The sequence below is a fragment of the Cibotium barometz genome, chromosome 26 (assembly GCF_041138505.1).
Source record: "Cibotium barometz isolate CiBa-2024 chromosome 26, ASM4113850v1, whole genome shotgun sequence".
Taxonomy (NCBI): Eukaryota; Viridiplantae; Streptophyta; class Polypodiopsida; order Cyatheales; family Cibotiaceae; genus Cibotium; species Cibotium barometz.
In genome coordinates, this window is record NC_141071.1 from 37,245,896 (window position 1) to 37,264,726 (window position 18,831).

Sequence of the window (18,831 nt, forward strand, 5' to 3'; positions counted from 1 at the left end):
ATTTTTCGTCGACAATTTCACTTTTTAGAAATTCCACTTTTCACTGATTCAACTTTTCGGCAATTCTACTTTGTTTAATGACTCGATTCTAATTGTTGGATCGTTCAGTGATCCTACCCACAGCGATCCAACTTTGGCGATTACATGTCTGTGATGGTCTGATTCTACTTTTGGGATCGTCCAATTCTGCTTTTTGGAATCGTTGATTCAACTTCTCAGATCAACCAATTCAACTTCTCGGATCAACTGATTCAACTTTTCGGATCGATCGATTCAATTTTCTATGATTGATTGATTCCACTTTTTGTGATTAACTGATTCTACTTTCGGATCATCTGATTTTGTTGCTAATTTTTATCAGTTTTCAGATTGTTCATCAGTACCTATTGACTTCAGTTCAAGCTTACTTTTAGCATCTTACCTTCTCAAATTCACTAGCAGTCAGGTATGGCCAACTTCTCTGCCATGATTTGTTTGGTATTCTTTTCAAAGAGGATAAATTAGATGTGTCAAATTACTCCCTATAGAGTTTTTTGGTCAGAAATGTCCATGTGGTAAAGGGCTTATGGGGTCACTTTGGTGGTGAACAAGTCCTGCCCTGGCATAATTTCTCCTCTTGCTACTCAAAGGGTCAGGGCCAACAACTCCAGTTTCAAGTCCCTTAAACTATTGTTGACCAAAAAGATGGGATTCACATGATGCTCAAGCTTTGGCATTGATTACCTTATCATTTAAAAGGTTTATTGTTCCACACATTTGCTCTTATAAAACATCCATGCTTGTTTGGAACATTCTAGAAACTTTGTATCAAGCTAAAAATGATACATGAGTTGCTTTTCTCAAAAGGCAACTTGATAATGAGAAAATGTAGGAGAATGGATCCATGAATGAACACTTAACCAAGTTACAGGACTTAAGAGAACAACTTCTCACCATGGATGAGATCATTCTTAATAAGGATATAGTTAACATTACTCTTAACCCTTTGCATGAATCTTATCTGGGTTTCAATACTTCCCTCTAACTTCCTTTAAGAGGCAATCCATCCCCTCTTATCTATCAAGAGCTTGTTAGCTTACTGTTGTAGGAGGAAAAAAATGCTTCTTAGGGTTCTAGCAGTGATCAGGCTCTAACAGTAGAGCAAGAAATTTCAGCGGAAGACCAATTCAAACAAAACTTCTGAGGCTAAGGGTGATTCCAAAAAGCGAATGAAGGTGACTTGCTAGTATTGCAAGAAGTGTAGCTATGCAATTGAAAATTACTTTAAACTTGAAAATAAGGAAAAGAAGAAAAATGAATCCAACAAAGGTTCCAAAAGTAATTTTCAATTGCATGGCCGCGCTTCTTGCAAACTGTCTCTAACAATTGGTTTCTTGACAGTGGTGCTTTTAAGCACAACTTTTCAAAGAAGTTTGGTCAAACACATGGAGATTGTGCAAGGTGGTCACACTATTACATGTGTCACAACAATACATGTTACCTACCGTCTCAATGGTGAATGCATGGTTAAAGGTCAGCAGCTTCCACACAAGTAAAGAATGGAAGCAGTTCTTTATGTCCCCTATGTGTTGAGAACAGGTGCCCCACTAAAGCTTTGAACACTATCACTCCTTGTGAGGCTTAGTTCAATTGAAAACCTAAGGTTGAACACATGTGTGTTTTTGGTTGTTTGTTGTTTGCATATGTACATGTGCGAGCACAAAGCAGAACTAAGTTTAATGACAAGACATTCAAAGGCATTTTTATTAGTTATAGCGCTAAAAGCAAAGGTTATTGTCTCTACAACCCTCTCACAAAGAAGATTACCATTAGTAGGAATGTTGTTTTTGTAGAGGATTCTGTCTATCCAATGATGATAGAATTTAATAAGCATGCCTATGCCAATTATTTGACATGTTTGATAGGTTATTACTTGTGCCAATATGTGTTGATTCTCAACAAATTTTGCCTACTGATCCTTGTTTGTTTGTGGGGGGGGGGGGGGGGGGAGGGGGAGGAAATACTCAAGGATTTGATGCACTAACTTCAGATTAGCTGGATGATGTAGTAAATGCTGAAATATCATCAATGAATGAATCTAGGCTTCTATGCCTAGCTGCTATGCCTAGCTGGGCTAGAAGAACCTTGCATGATAGCAAATTATCTGCTTCTTTACAGAGTAGAACTAGATTCGAGAACCAAATCCGGAGCGCTAGAACCACTTCTTCAATAGATATTGTTGATTTTGCATTTCTTAGTTCTCTATATGATGACGTAGATAAACTTGAGTCTTTTGAAGAGGCTCAAGAAGATCCAAATTGGGTAAAAGCTATACAGGATGAAATTCATGCCATTCAAAAAAATGGTACTTGTGATTTAGTGAATCTATCACTTGGCAAGAAAGCTATTAGTACTAAGTGGGTATTAATCCATTCTTAGGGTTAATAAGAGCTACTACCATTATCTTATATCAAGGAATCAAGGTAGATACACCAAAAGGTCATACATACAAGATATGAAGCAATGGTGTCCAAATCTATAATTTGGATAAGTGCCTGTAATGGTCCTATGGAATACTTACGGTGATTTCCGCTTCAAGAGCGTGTGGTAGTAAGTTAGAATGAAGTCCTAAGTGATGTACTTCATGTGTATATTATGAGAGTAGTCATTGTAATAGCATTAGGCCTCTTATGAGCCTAAAGTGCCTAGTCGGCCATAGTTTAAGTGAGTGTGAACACTTCTGGCCATGTATATAAGTGAATATCTCTCATAATACAAAGAACTCTCCCATTTTGCAATAGAGTCTTGCTCTTGCTAATATCTTTCTCTAATAATACAAAGAACTCTCCCATTTTGCAATAGAGTCTTGCTCTTGCTAATATCTTTCTCTAATGCATGCTAGTGGATGTGTGTGAGTGAGAGGAGGGACGAGTACACGTAGTGCAATGCAGTGGTGTGACAACGCTCGCGGGAGACGCGGTGGAATTGCTTCTCAAAGAGTTGTAGAGCTTGGAGACCTCAAGGGTTATGAGGTGGGCCATTGGAAAGATCCTCACGACAACTGCGGTTGACCATCTAATCTCTTGTTGGATGTGTTTCAAGCATGGTTAGGGTGAGCCATAACATTTTTGGCATCGCTGCTGCTGTCGAGGAATAATCCCTTGGCTTTGTCTATCGTTTTTCTCTAATCTACGCATTATTAATTACCCATTGTCTTGATTAATGGTTTCCCATGAAAAGGATGTGGATTTGATGGAGATTTGGTGAGAAATAGCTCTCTTTTTTGTTTTGTAAAAAATACCTTTTTTTTGCTTAATCTTTAGCTTAAATTATTATTTTTGTTGTTGATAATATGGTTTTTAATGTTCCTAGGGCTTGCACATAGTGTGTATTAGGTTTAGTTTGTATCTATTGCATCAAACAATGTAGTAGAATACAATTTCTATGGATTTTTAACTCTCTTTAGAGTTAAACATAGAACTAGAATCATTAATTTTTGGTTGATTTGTATGTTTTTTGTTTGATTTGTGTGCATTAGAGTGTTAGTAAGCATTAGGAGTAGCTTAATCATTGAAACAATTCCTCAAAAACATCAAAAAACTATTGAAATCGACTAATCTTCTTTAATTGATTGGTTTTTGTCATTAAGGGTGATTAACCCAATTCAATAGACAAAACGATTAGAAAATATATTTTTTGGGGTCAAATTTGATTATATAAGAGGCCGAAATTAGTATTCTTGGGTGTTTTGTGAGCATCTAAATGTATCAAAAAATCTAATTGCATCAATTTTTTCATCAATTTGAGAAATTGGCTCTCTTTTGCTTAATTTTGCATAAAGAGAAGAGACTAAAATTAAGAGTTTAATTAATCTCTAATTATATATTAATCTACACATTAGTTGATGCACATAGCTTAGTAATTTTATGCTCTATCCAATGATGTGCTCAATGGTGTGAATTAATTAGTGATTAGTAGTTAATTAAAGTCTTTGATTAGTCTAAAAGAGATAAGGATTAGTGAAAGGATTAATCTTTGATTAATTCTTAAACACTTGTTTACATAACACATTAAGGCTAATGAGCATTGAATGAAAAGATGCCAACAATGAGTTGTCAAATTGTCCATTTTGGGAGTCATTTATGAAGGGTGTAAGGGGGTGTCATAAAAGGATTGACTTTTTTAATTCTCACTTGCCTTTTTTGGAAAATGCCCATATCTCTCCAATTTAAAATTTAAAAAATATTCCCCTCAAACCAAGGAAATTTGAATTCGCCACTAGATAAAATAAAAAAATCTTTCATGCCTTAAGGCCTCACGCTTGGAAAAAAAAAACTTTAATGACTTATGGGTTTCATGCCTTAAGGTCTCACGCCCAAAAAAAACTCACGCCCTAAACTTTCATGCTTTAAGAGTTTCATGTTAAAAAAAAAATGTAAGCCATGTGTTTTATGTCGTGAATCTTTTCTCAACTTTCATGCCATGAAACAACTCCCGCACGAAAAAAAATAGACGTTTTCACGTGTTAAGGTTTCACACTGTGAACTACCTGCAGTTTCACGTCGTGAAACTGCCTCCGCAAAAAAAAAAGATAAAATTCGTGAAGTCTGTTTCACATTGTGAATTGCAACCTGCTAGTTCACATCGTGAAAGGGGGTCCATCTACACAAAAAAAAAGACCGAGGGTCTCGTGAAAACCACCCTGTTTGGAGGCTTGTATCTCCTAAACCGTGAACCCAATGAACGCACTCTAGTGCACATCGGAAAGCGGGCATCGAGCTCTTCGAAATTTATCTTAAGCATCCGAGAGCCAAATCCATCATTTTTGCCTTCGACCTGTAGCCTCAAAATTCGACCCAAAAATCGAGGCAAAAAACGATCCTTAAAGCACTAAAAATCATCCAAAACAGCGCGAAAATGATTGCGAATCACATTCGGGCTACTTTTTGAGGGTCTAAACAACAAAATCACAATAAAATTAGAGAAACAAAGTTGTAGTACTCCAAAAATTCTATGACTTTAATACAGAGTTTTTTCAAATTCCTTTTGGACCACCTTCAAAAACAGGCTGCGAAACTGGGAAAATCTTCCCGGGAAAAAATTTCATCTTCACACAGTGATGGAAAATAAGTTTTGAAACCTCCTCTTCCATCTGGGATGCTACTAGCATTCACTTTTTTCATAAAAATATCTCTAAGAGGTCGATCACGTGCGTGTTGTGCGTAAACTAATTAGGACAAACGGACACTCGTTTGACCCAACGAAGAGTACGCCAGATCTCCTGAGGCTATAACGGGATGTAAGAAAACCTAAAAAGTAAAAAAAAATTATGCTTACTCATTAAAGGAGCAATTGGCAGCATCAAGACATGGCAACGATAGAGCAACTACGTGGGCTGACAGCCTTAACTGAACCCAATGGCTGACATCTTCGAGCGATTGAGATCCATGCCCCAACTGCAACTCCCAATACCAATTACCATGCCAACAACAAGCGTGTCATCGGGATTTACAGCCCCTATCACTTCAATCCCATTCAGGCTTTGGTCCTTTGCCTAATGTTCCCACAAATCCTATAGGTACTAACCCTCTTCAATCCCTAGATGTTCATACCTTGGACATACTGACTAATCTAGGAAGGGGGGTTGCCCAAGGACTAAGTGAGTCCTTACCCACATTAACACCCACACATGGCCTAAGTGACATATAAAAACACGGCCATACAGATTTCCAAAATCATGGGCAAATATGATGGAACAACTAATCTTGTTCAATTCATACAACTGTTTGAACAACGATGCGAAGCCTTTGGAAATCCAAACTGCCCCACCAAGGTACATGAGTTGAACCTTTGCTTAGTGGGAAAGGCTAGCCGATGGTTCATCACATTGATGCCTGCGATCAAGACGAACTTCAGAACTTTGAGAATAGCCTTTATCCATGGCTTCTCAAGACAAGGTGATCGGTGGAGTGCAGCAAGAGAACTCTATTCAATTGAGGGTAAACCAAACAAAATAATTAGAGACTTTATCCTTTGGATAAAACTCATAGACTCACAATGTGAGGCATGGGAAAAATTAAATGATTCTCAATTGAAGAAATGTTTCATGATGGGCTTAAAGAATAACAACTTACACAACTTGATCATTGTATCCAATCCGGAAACATTTGTTCAATGTTGTAAAGAAGTAATACATTTAGATGATAACATGATGAAGATGATCACAATACGAGATGTTCCTCATCTGAACCAAGTGAAGCAATGGCTAAAGAAAAATTAATCTCAAAATTATCATTCCCTGAATTTTATGCAGCCTTGCTTAAAAACTTACAACCGACATCTCTAGGAGAGCATGAACTCCTCCGAAACCAAACATTCTTAATGCCTCTCCGAGTGATGAGCAAAATGCCTTGTGTCCAATGCAATCACTACTACGACCATCCCATTGTGCGTACAAAGCGCCTATTTTTCTGTACTGCATATATTGCAAAACCTTTGGTCACGACACATCCCATTGTCCCAATTCATCCACAATTAACTCAAAACCTCCATCTCCCATGCACCAAACAGAAACAATCCAAAGGGTAGAAACTACTCAGGACGTAGTTAAGCAAACACTTTAGTGTTTCTGTTGTCGTGGACCGCGCAAGGTGGCAGATTGCACAGTTTGGAACTTCCATGCCCACAATCACTGACACCTTGCAACCCCTATGTGAACGATGTTGCATCGATCACATATTTCAAGATTGCCCAAGGTGAGTTGCTTCCCTGCAACCTGTCTCACAAAATACAACTCTTAACATCTTAAGTGTGCAAAACGGGCAATTGTCCACGGTAGCCTTGATTGTGCTTACACGCTTACAAGCCAAGGCACGAGATATAGTAAAAAAGAATGCAAAAGAGAATACTTCGAAATGGGTAGAAGAGCATGCTTTAAAGTAGAAACCAAAAGAGAAAGCAAAACCTTCTAAACCCAAGAAAAACAAGGGGCAACAAACTGTTGACACCAAGGTTGAATTAAAGGATGGGGAAAAGGAGCCTATTGAGGACATAAAGCCAAACGAGCCAAAAGCTACACATGATGCGGAAGCATCCACCTCATAGGCTACAACTCAAACCATAAAACCCATGGGTAAGACAATGAACAAAAAAACAAAAAAGAAAGTTCGTTTTCTCATCGCATGGGTAAACATAATGAAATCTTGGCAATCCAAAGAAAGTCAAAAGATGAAACAAGTTCTAGTACGTCGCTAAGTGAGAATGAAACAATCTCTAATTCGTCACTCAGTGCACCAAATAGACCAATCAAGAAACTAGAACCTACCCAACCACCCCAAATTGAAAGACATGATCACATGACAGATGCGGAACGCAAAAAGCAAGCTTAGGAGAGCATGCTTAGTGTCATACAGGATCACTGGTTATTATGATTAAACCTCATAATGTCAATTCTAAAAAAGCAACCAAAATACAAGAACCATAGGAGTATCGCTTTCCCTTCCAAGAGGAAGACACATTCCCTAAAGAAATGAACTCATTAAGCCAAGAAGAGTCATTAGAGGTAGATTGCACGAGTGATGCGGTTGAAAAAGCACATGAGGAATTCAATGAATCCCTTATGAAATTAAAGCAATCTCTCAAATCCTCATTTGGAGGAGTGCTCTTCTCTCATGGTGGTGAAGCTAGCATAGCGTTAGCACTTGTACATTTAAAGGCTAAACATGAGTTATACCAAGACATCAAGCTACATAGAACAAGACTATGAGGATTCACAAGTCTCCAAATAGACCTCAGTTAGGCTTGTCAGAGGACCGTGTGCCATTGTACACATTGGGTACTCTTGAAAAAGCTGAAAGCCAAGAAGAGGCTGAAAGTGAATGGAAATATGAAACCAAAACGAGATCTGAAGCTGAAACAAATGGTGAAACCTCCATGGTTCCTCTTGAAGATTCTATCATGGTATGGTTGGATTTCCCTACAGGCAATGATGTTAAGCGCAAATGCGCATTGATTAGCCCTCAAGCTAGTCATAACATCATGACAAGAGACACTTGGGTGTCATTGGGACAACATAAAATCATCCCTAAAGATAATGGTCTTGCAAGAGATGCCAACGGACAAAACATTGAAGTTCCAAGTTACTTTAGCTATGCTACTCAAACAATCGATGGAGATGTGGAATTTAGATTCCATGTTACCCCAGATCCCCTTGAGTGTGATATCATTCTTGGTGGAACTTGGATACGTGACTCGTTATATTCAATTGATGAATCCATGCAAACACTCACCTTGAACACTCCTGCATGCATTTTGCACAATTGGTATTCTGAGAGGAAGAGACCTTGGAAGAGTTGGAACTTCCAACATATCTTACGGATAATATCCCAAGAATTATGGTTGGATTGGATCTTTCCAATAAAATCACCACAATCCAAGCATAGATTTATCCACCTACATCCACATCTCCATTCACATCCATATCTATACATCTACATCTACATGCATACCTCCACACCTCCATGATTACAATAAAATTCTTTTAATTAATCTAGGATGATAATTCCTAGAATATGGTAGGAAGTCCTCTTTTCATGCTTTGAATGAAATTATTTTATGTGTAAATTTTTATAAAATTTTGCCATAGCTTCGCTACTATAACTGATAAATCTCAATTATTTTAAAGATAAGGCTTATCTTTAAGGGAATGATTAGAATGATCCCTAATTGGATCATTAACCCTTAATGGATTAACTAAAAATAATCATAAATTAAAAGCATAGATTAAAAAAAAACTATTAATTTATTCTCAAGTATAGATTAATCTTAGATTAAGAAAAAGCTTTATGAAAAGCTTCATTTGGATTGAGAAAGGGTCATGAGTATGACCATTTCTTAAGTGAGAGAGAGAGAGAGAGAGAAAAACCATTAGAATTAAACATAAATGGAAATTTATGTAATTCTTTACTATCATTAATTAATTAACTTCAATAGCATTTCAAAAACCATACCAATTAAGCTTCTCAAGCTTGAGAGGGGTTGAGAAGGGAGAATCATTGAGAAATTATAGAAAAGATCAAAATTCACTATACTTACCTTATAATTTTCTTGATTCTTTATTCACGGTAGAGGCCCCCAACCAATCAATTGGTTTAGTATGTTGATGGAGCCACCAATGGGGATTGAAGAAAGAGAGAAGTATCAAAAACTAGTGAATTATTAAAGAATTCACAGTTCTTGGCTTAGGTAGAGTAGAGTAACAATGCATAAGACACTATATCTTTTTCAACAAGGGAAGGCTTCTATTTATAGGAAAAATTGAGCTCCTAACCAAACAAACTGATTCTAGAATTTTTCAAGTCAGTTTGGTTGAATTTGGACTAGATTTGGACCTAGTTTGGTTACTTTTTGATTCGATTTGGTTCCATTTTGATTTGATTTGGTTCAAGAGATATGCGAGATAAAAATATCACATTATTTTTGAGTTTAAAACTCATTCAAGCATGTGAAATATACACCTCCTTTAAAGAACTCCCCTTCCTTACATATGTGTCAAAATTCTATTGCTCATAGGTTTTTTACTAATAAACCTTGTACATTTTCAGCTCTTCATCTTATGTGAAATATGCACCTTCTTTAAAGAACTCCCCTTCCTTACATATGTGTCAAAATTTTATTGCTCATAGTTTTTTACTAATAAACCTTGTACATTTTCAACTCTTCATCTTATGTGAAATATGCACCTTCTTTAAAGAACTCTCCTTCCTTACATATGTGTCAAAATTTTATTGCTCATAGTTTTTTACTAATAAACCTTGTACATTTTCAACTCTTCATCTTATGTGAAATATGCACCTTCTTTAAAGAACTCTCCTTCCTTACATATGTGTCAAAATTTTATTGCTCATAGTTTTTTACTAATAAACCTTGTACATTTTCAACTCTTCATCTTATGTGAAATATGCACCTTCTTTAAAGAACTCTCCTTCCTTACATATGGATTGATGCTATTGGCCCATAGGAACCTTAATTGGACCATAATCCAAAAATTTCTGAAAATCTAGACCCTTAGACTAAGGTTCTTTATACCTATTTCCAATTAATTCCAATTGCACATTGGAAAATTCTTTTTGAATTTCTGTTTCAGGGGAACTTATTTTAATAAGATGAGATATTTTTCTATCCAAAAATATTCAAAATTTGAATATTCTCTCTCTAGAATAATTTTCTCTCTCTAGGCTAAAACAGTTAGAAACAAGGTCTTTATATTTCTGAAGAGGGATTGATTACAATATAAGGTGTCAACCATTTTCTTTTTTGGAATCCATAAGGATGTCGTTCCTTTGTAAATAACCTTGGGCTAAAAGTAGTGCCTTAGGGACCCACACTTGTCGAGTGCGTACTTGCTCTGGTTGGTGAGTTTTCAATGGTTAGGGGATTTTTATGTGAAGCATAGTTTCTTTTGACCTTTGGGTTGTTGTTTTGTTGGGCATATTGTTTCTGGATGTTGGTGGCTTTAGGTACCTAAACCAAGTCATTGGGCAGACAATTTAGAGCTCTGAGAAGGTGTTTAGGTAGCCACGTTTGTGATTGTTGAGCTTGGAGTTGTCACACATGTAGATGTAGATGTATAGATGGGGATGTGAATGGAGATGTGGATGTATGCATGTAGATGTATAGATGGGAATGTGAATGGAGAGGTGGATGTATGCATGTAGATGTAGATGTATAGATGGGGATGTGAATGGAGATGTGGATGTAGATGTATAGATGTGGATGTGAATGGAGTTGTGGATGTATGCATGTAGATGTAGATGTATAGATGTGGATGTGAATGTGGATGTGGATGTATGCATGTAGATGTAGATGTATAGATATGGATGTGAATGGAGATGTGGATGTATGCATGTAGATGTAGATGTATAGATGGGGATGTGAATGGAGATGTGGATGTATGCATGTAGATGTATAGATGGGAATGTGAATGGAGAGGTGGATGTATGCATGTAGATGTAGATGTATAGATGGGGATGTGAATGGAGATGTGGATGTATGGATGTAGATGTATAGATGTGGATGTGAATGGAGTTGTGGATGTATGCATGTAGATGTAGATGTAGATGTATAGATGTGGATGTGAATGTGGAGGTGGATGTATGCATGTAGATGATGTATGGATGTGAATGTGAATGTGGATGTGGATGTATGCATGGAGTTATGGATGTAAGCATGTAGATATGAATGTATGCATGTAGATGTGGATGTATGGATGTGAATGTGGATGTGGATGTGGATATATGTATGGATGTGAATATATGATATGTGATGTGAAGGAATCTGAAGTGATGAGATGGAAAATGATGTGAGGGGATGAGTACACATATAAATGGAATGTGGAATAAGTAATGTGGGTTGATGAGGGATAATGTGAAAAAATGAGAGTTAATATAGAAACTGTATTTGTAAACTGTTTGTAAATGCTGTTTGTAAATGATTGTTTTATGTCAAGAATGCTGGGGAAGCATTTTGGCCGTCTTGTGATTAAGGTCGTGATGATAAAGTTGCAACTGCTGACGGAGAGTCAATGAAGGACGTCTCGCGTAGCAAGGTCGGCCGAGGTCTTGACCAGCCTCGGTGCGATTAAAATGGTGAGCTTCCGGTACGGTGGATGAGGGGCCAAGGAAGCGGCCTATGAGTGAAGCGCTAGGTCACCTGCGAAGGATCCTAGAGGGTGCTGACCATACGGTGCTCGGGCTCTGGGTCGCCTAGGATACCCACGCGTGCGTCGAGGAAGATATTGGAACAAGAGTAGGAGTTGTTTTCTGAAATCGGGCATGGATCTGGTTGATTGACCTTGCTGGTCTTCAATGGATGAGTCCATGGCTCTTTATATGGATCTGTTGGTTGATCTTGCTGATCTTCAACGAGAGTCCATCTTGATAAGTGATTATATTGCCGAGTATTAAGGGTTAGGAACTATCGAAACGGCCCCTGAGCATTCTAGTTGCCAATGACGCCATAGATACTCTGATGAAGGAATGATGGGAAATTAAGAATCAATTGGATAAATTGGAAGATTGTGATCAGTGATACTATGGTTTTATTAAAGGATTGTTTTAAACTGGTTGAATATGTGAAAAAGGCAATTTCATATTGGGTGTGTGAGTGGTGTGACTAGTTTTATTTTGCACGAACATCCGGCTAGGGGGCCTTGGAACTCTTTTCCTTGGTACCCGGGACAAAACCTAACCAAATTCTTAATTGGATCCCATCACTACAGTGGTTGGGCGGTTGGCTAACCCATGGGATCGGATGGGGTTAGGCTGGACTGATGGATCCGTAAATCGAGACTCAAACTTTTGTTTTTACGATAGATACAGTAATCCCGGACAGTAACTGTTCTATGGATAGGAATCAACGGATGTGCCTCTTGAATGGGAAAAAAAGTGTTGATCCCAATGATCCAAGTGCAAGTTTCTCCCTTGATCTGACCAAGTATCTTATAGATGTAATTGGATCAGCTCGATCAGAAATGATCTTGACTACGTTAGAGTAAAAAGTTATCCTCGTGGAATCGCCTATGCTTTCCGGTAAAGGAAGTTTTTTCGGGTTCGGTTTTGGAACAACCGACGGATTAGTCTCTTATCCGGATATCCGTGGGTGAGGCCCCGAATGTGGGACCCCTGTCCCGCGCGAGGAGTGCTACTTCCGCTGCTAGTATCCCGAATGTGGGACCCCTGTCCCGCGCGAGGAGTGCTACTTCTGCTGCTAGTATCCCGAATCTGTTGCTCGGTGGGAACAGGGATCTTACAGTTGGTATCAGAGCATTTGGTTAATAAAGATCAACTGAGAAGACAAATATGTCAAAAATTTATCAAGAAACACAAAAAGGTTATAATTGTGTGATATAATTCATACAATTTGATATTCAAACTGAAATTCATAATTTGGTAATTGGTTCTTCAGATGGAAGTACCACAATTATATAGAATCCCTGACTTGCTTGAGGCCTAGACATGATAGTATTTACCTTATAATTCCAAGGGCCGTGACTACCCGTATATACTGAGAGTATACTACAGCTCTTTACTGACAGTATATACGAGTAAATCTAAGACTTGAAATTATAAGCGTTAATACTATCTAGATGATGATTTCGAATGTGATTGATATGATTTTTAATTCTGTTTGAGAATGAATGAATTGATTTGGATTCTGATTGAAAATGCTGATTGAAAAATGTTGTTTTTTAAAAATTAGTTGAAATATAATGAAACCACAATGAGGGGGAATGGGACGAGTCCCTGTGATGATATTCATAACTAGAATGATGATAACAAATTCAGTAAATCACTATGAGATTAGTGGGTTGTGCTGTCAGATTGCTACTGTTAATACTTGACCGGTAGATCAAGTTAAGGGATGTCAAATTGAGAACTTGCTTGACTGAAATTTCCGTGGAGGAATGTTTCGAAGGAAACTTTTCGGTCTAATGGACCATTATCATGTTAAAGATATGAATGATATGATCTGAATGAATTGTTATTTAATGATGAGTTCTATATAAGGGATATTTATCCCAGTGTTCTGTTGGGTTGACCAGAATATAAGGAACCCCAGAATAAAATTGGATCTTAAGAAAAAGAGCTGTCCTCTACCTTGCGAGATGAGGACATCTCGCACTTTTTAAGTGGGGTAGAATGTAAGATTCCTCCCCAGCCTTCGAGGTATACAGGAGTAAGAATCTCCCTTTCTGATCTTATAATTATTCCCTCTCTAAAATAAAAGAAAGTTTCTGTTTAAAAAAGGAAGACCCTTTCCCTAGAATACTTCTCAGGAGTCCCACCTGTTTTAAAGATTTAGAACAATGAGTTCAGAAGTGAGAATCAGTGTTTTGGATACCAAGGTTTTGGTTTTCATTCGAGTACGTCCCAAAAGAAGTTCTTTATCTCTTGGGGAGTATAAGAAGTTATCCCCCAGATATTGTGACCCTTATATCTGAATTCAATGAAAGTAGGTGACTTAGCCTACAAGCTTCTTTTATCTCCTCATCTCAAAATTCTTAATACCTTCTATAGAAAAATGTGTCAAACACAAATCTTGGAAAGACGGTAAAACTTCAGTGGCAAGTTACCGTTGGCTTCTAGGTTACGCTAGCTCCTTCCTTTATATAAGTCGTAACTTTTACTTGTCACTCACAGTAATCTTACTCCCATCAATCTCCTTTCTTTCTTAATCTCTTTCATGGCTTGGCAACAGGAATTAGTTTTATCCCTAATGATTTCTCACCTTCAAGACGCAAGAGAGTCTGTGAAGAAAGACTTTATAGAACAGTATGAGCGCTCACTTTTTCCTCACCTAGGAACTTCTGTAGCGCAGACCAAATGGCGGACCTATCAAAACATAACTAGGGTAACACCCTGGGGTCAGCAGCACTTTCGTAACAATGTCCACTTGGCCATGGTTATTGAAGCTTTGGGTTTGGGTCCCCGATACTACTGCGTCATGAGATCAAGGCATCTTGGGTTTTCTGAGCGGGTCTTCTTACTGGCGTGTTTTCTTCCTCATGAGAAGATATGCCTTTATCCCGTTTTTGGCTTACCTCTCAGAGGTCCTTTTGTTAGATCACCTCATACCACTGAGATAGGTGCGGCAATAACCAGCAGAATCATTCCCATAGATGAGTTACCCTATACTTGTGCAGCTTGTGAGCGCTGCTTTTGTGACCATATGATGGACGGGCTTATGGAAGTGTAAAGAGTTCTTCTATCTTTACTGTATAAGTTCTGAGAATGAATAAAGTTTAAATCTTGTTCTTATCTTGCTTTCTTTAAGACTTTTCTTGGTGGTTAATCTTGATTAAAATTTTTCTCTAAGTCTCATATTCGTGCATCTTGCGAAATTATCCCAGTTTGCGAGATGAGGACATCTCGCATTTTTTTAAGTGGGGTAGAATGTAAGATTCCTCCCCCAACCCCTTTTTGATGTCTAGTATCCTCCCCTGTAATCAATCCCTCTTCAGAAATATAAAGACCTTGTTTCTAACTGTTTTAGCCTAGAGAGAGAAAATTATTCTAGAGAGAGAATATTCAAATTTTGAATATTTTTGGATAGAAAAATATCTCATCTTATTAAAATAAGTTCCCCTGAAACAGAAATTCAAAAAGAATTTTCCAATGTGCAATTGGAATTAATTGGAAATAGGTATAAAGAACCTTAGTCTAAGGGTCTAGATTTTCAGAAATTTTTGGATTATGGTCCAATTAAGGTTCCTATGGGCCAATAGCATCAATCCATATGTAAGGAAGGAGAGTTCTTTAAAGAAGGTGCATATTTCACATAAGATGAAGAGTTGAAAATGTACAAGGTTTATTAGTAAAAAACTATGAGCAATAAAATTTTGACACATATGTAAGGAAGGAGAGTTCTTTAAAGAAGGTGCATATTTCACATAAGATGAAGAGTTGAAAATGTACAAGGTTTATTAGTAAAAAACTATGAGCAATAAAATTTTGACACATATGTAAGGAAGGAGAGTTCTTTAAAGAAGGTGCATATTTCACATAAGATGAAGAGTTGAAAATGTACAAGGTTTATTAGTAAAAAACTATGAGCAATAAAATTTTGACACATATGTAAGGAAGGGGAGTTCTTTAAAGAAGGTGCATATTTCACATAAGATGAAGAGCTGAAAATGTACAAGGTTTATTAGTAAAAAACCTATGAGCAATAGAATTTTGACACATATGTAAGGAAGGGGAGTTCTTTAAAGGAGGTGTATATTTCACATGCTTGAATGAGTTTTAAACTCAAAAATAATGTGATATTTTTATCTCGCATATCTCTTGAACCAAACCAAATCAAAATGGAACCAAATCGAATCAAAAAGTAACCAAACTAGGTCCAAATCTAGTCCAAATTCAACCAAACTGACTTGAAAAATTCTAGAATCAGTTTGTTTGGTTAGGAGCTCAATTTTTCCTATAAATAGAAGCCTTCCCTTGTTGAAAAAGATATAGTGTCTTATGCATTGTTACTCTACTCTACCTAAGCCAAGAACTGTGAATTCTTTAATAATTCACTAGTTTTTGATACTTCTCTCTTTCTTCAATCCCCATTGGTGGCTCCATCAACATACTAAACCAATTGATTGGTTGGGGGCCTCTACCGTGAATAAAGAATCAAGAAAATTATAAGGTAAGTATAGTGAATTTTGATCTTTTCTATAATTTCTCAATGATTCTCCCTTCTCAACCCCTCTCAAGCTTGAGAAGCTTAATTGGTATGGTTTTTGAAATGCTATTGAAGTTAATTAATTAATGATAGTAAAGAATTACATAAATTTCCATTTATGTTTAATTCTAATGGTTTTTCTCTCTCTCTCTCTCTCACTTAAGAAATGGTCATACTCATGACCCTTTCTCAATCCAAATGAAGCTTTTCATAAAGCTTTTTCTTAATCTAAGATTAATCTATACTTGAGAATAAATTAATAGTTTTTTTTTTAATTTATGCTTTTAATTTATGATTATTTTTAGTTAATCCATTAAGGGTTAATGATCCAATTAGGGATCATTCTAATCATTCCCTTAAAGATAAGCCTTATCTTTAAAATAATTGAGATTTATCAGTTATAGTAGCGAAGCTATGGCAAAATTTTATAAAAATTTACACATAAAATAATTTCATTCAAAGCATGAAAAGAGGACTTCCTACCATATTCTAGGAATTATCATCCTAGATTAATTAAAAGAATTTTATTGTAATCATGGAGGTGTGGAGGTATGCATGTAGATGTAGATGTATAGATATGGATGTGAATGGAGATGTGGATGTAGGCATGTAGATGTAGATGTATAGATGGGGATGTGAATGGAGATGTGGATGTATGCATGTAGATGTATAGATGGGAATGTGAATGGAGAGGTGGATGTATGCATGTAGATGTAGATGTATAGATGGGGATGTGAATGGAGATGTGGATGTAGATGTATAGATGTGGATGTGAATGGAGTTGTGGATGTATGCATGTAGATGTAGATGTATAGATGTGGATGTGAATGTGGATGTGGATGTATGCATGTAGATGTAGATGTATAGATATGGATGTGAATGGAGATGTGGATGTATGCATGTAGATGTAGATGTATAGATGGGGATGTGAATGGAGATGTGGATGTATGCATGTAGATGTATAGATGGGAATGTGAATGGAGAGGTGGATGTATGCATGTAGATGTAGATGTATAGATGGGGATGTGAATGGAGATGTGGATGTATGGATGTAGATGTATAGATGTGGATGTGAATGGAGTTGTGGATGTATGCATGTAGATGTAGATGTAGATGTATAGATATGGATGTGAATGTGGAGGTGGATGTATGCATGTAGATGATGTATGGATGTGAATGTGAATGTGGATGTGGATGTATGCATGGAGTTGTGGATGTAAGCATGTAGATATGAATGTATGCATGTAGATGTGGATGTATGGATGTGAATGTGGATGTGGATGTGGATATATGTATGGATGTGAATATATGATATGTGATGTGAAGGAATCTGAAGTGATGAGATGGAAAATGATGTGAGGGGATGAGTACACATATAAATGGAATGTGGAATAAGTAATGTGGGTTGATGAGGGATAATGTGGAAAAATGAGAGTTAATATAGAAACTGTATTTGTAAACTGTTTGTAAATGCTGTTTGTAAATGATTGTTTTATGTCAAGAATGCTGGGGAAGCATTTTGGCCGTCTTGTGATTAAGGTCGTGATGATAAAGTTGCAACTGCTGACGGAGAGTCAATGAAGGACGTCTCGCGTAGCAAGGTCGGCCGAGGTCTCGACCAGCCTCGGTGCGATTAAAATGGTGAGCTTCCGGTACGGTGGATGAGGGGCCAAGGAAGCGGCCTATGAGTGAAGCGCTAGGTCACCTGCGAAGGATCCTAGAGGGTGCTGACCATACGGTGCTCGGGCTCTGGGTCGCCTAGGATACCCACGCGTGCGTCGAGGAAGATATTGGAACAAGAGTAGGAGTTGTTTTCTAAAATCGGGCATGGATCTGGTTGATTGACCTTGCTGGTCTTCAATGGATGAGTCCATGGCTCTTTATATGGATCTGTTGGTTGATCTTGCTGATCTTCAACGAGAGTCCATCTTGATAAGTGATTATATTGCCGAGTATTAAGGGTTAGGAACTATCGAAACGGCCCCTGAGCATTCTAGTTGCCAATGACGCCATAGATACTCTGATGAAGGAATGATGGGAAATTAAGAATCAATTGGATAAATTGGAAGATTGTGATCAGTGATACTATGGTTTTATTAAAGGATTGTTTTAAACTGGTTGAATCTATGAAAAAGGCAATTTCATATTGGGTGTGTGAGTGGTGTGACTAGTTTTATTTTGCATGAACATCCGGCTAGGGGGCCTTGGAACTCTTTTCCTTGGTACCCGGGACAAAACCTAACCAAATTCTTAATTGGATCCCATCACTACAGTGGTTGGGCGGTTGGCTAACCCATGGGATCGGATGGGGTTAGGCTGGACTGATGGATCCATAAATCGAGACTCAAACTTTTGTTTTTACGATAGATACAGTAATCCCGGACAGTAACTGTTCTATGGATAGGAATCAACGGCTGTGCCTCTTGAATGGGGAAAAAAGCGTTGATCCCAATGATCTAAGTGCAAGTTTCTCCCTTGATCTGACCAAGTATCTTATAGATGTAATTGGATCAGCTCGATCAGAAATGATCTTGACTACGTTAGAGTAAAAAGTTATCCTGGTGGAATCGCCCGTGCTTTCCGGTAAAGGAAGTTTTTCCGGGTTCGGTTTTGGAACAACCG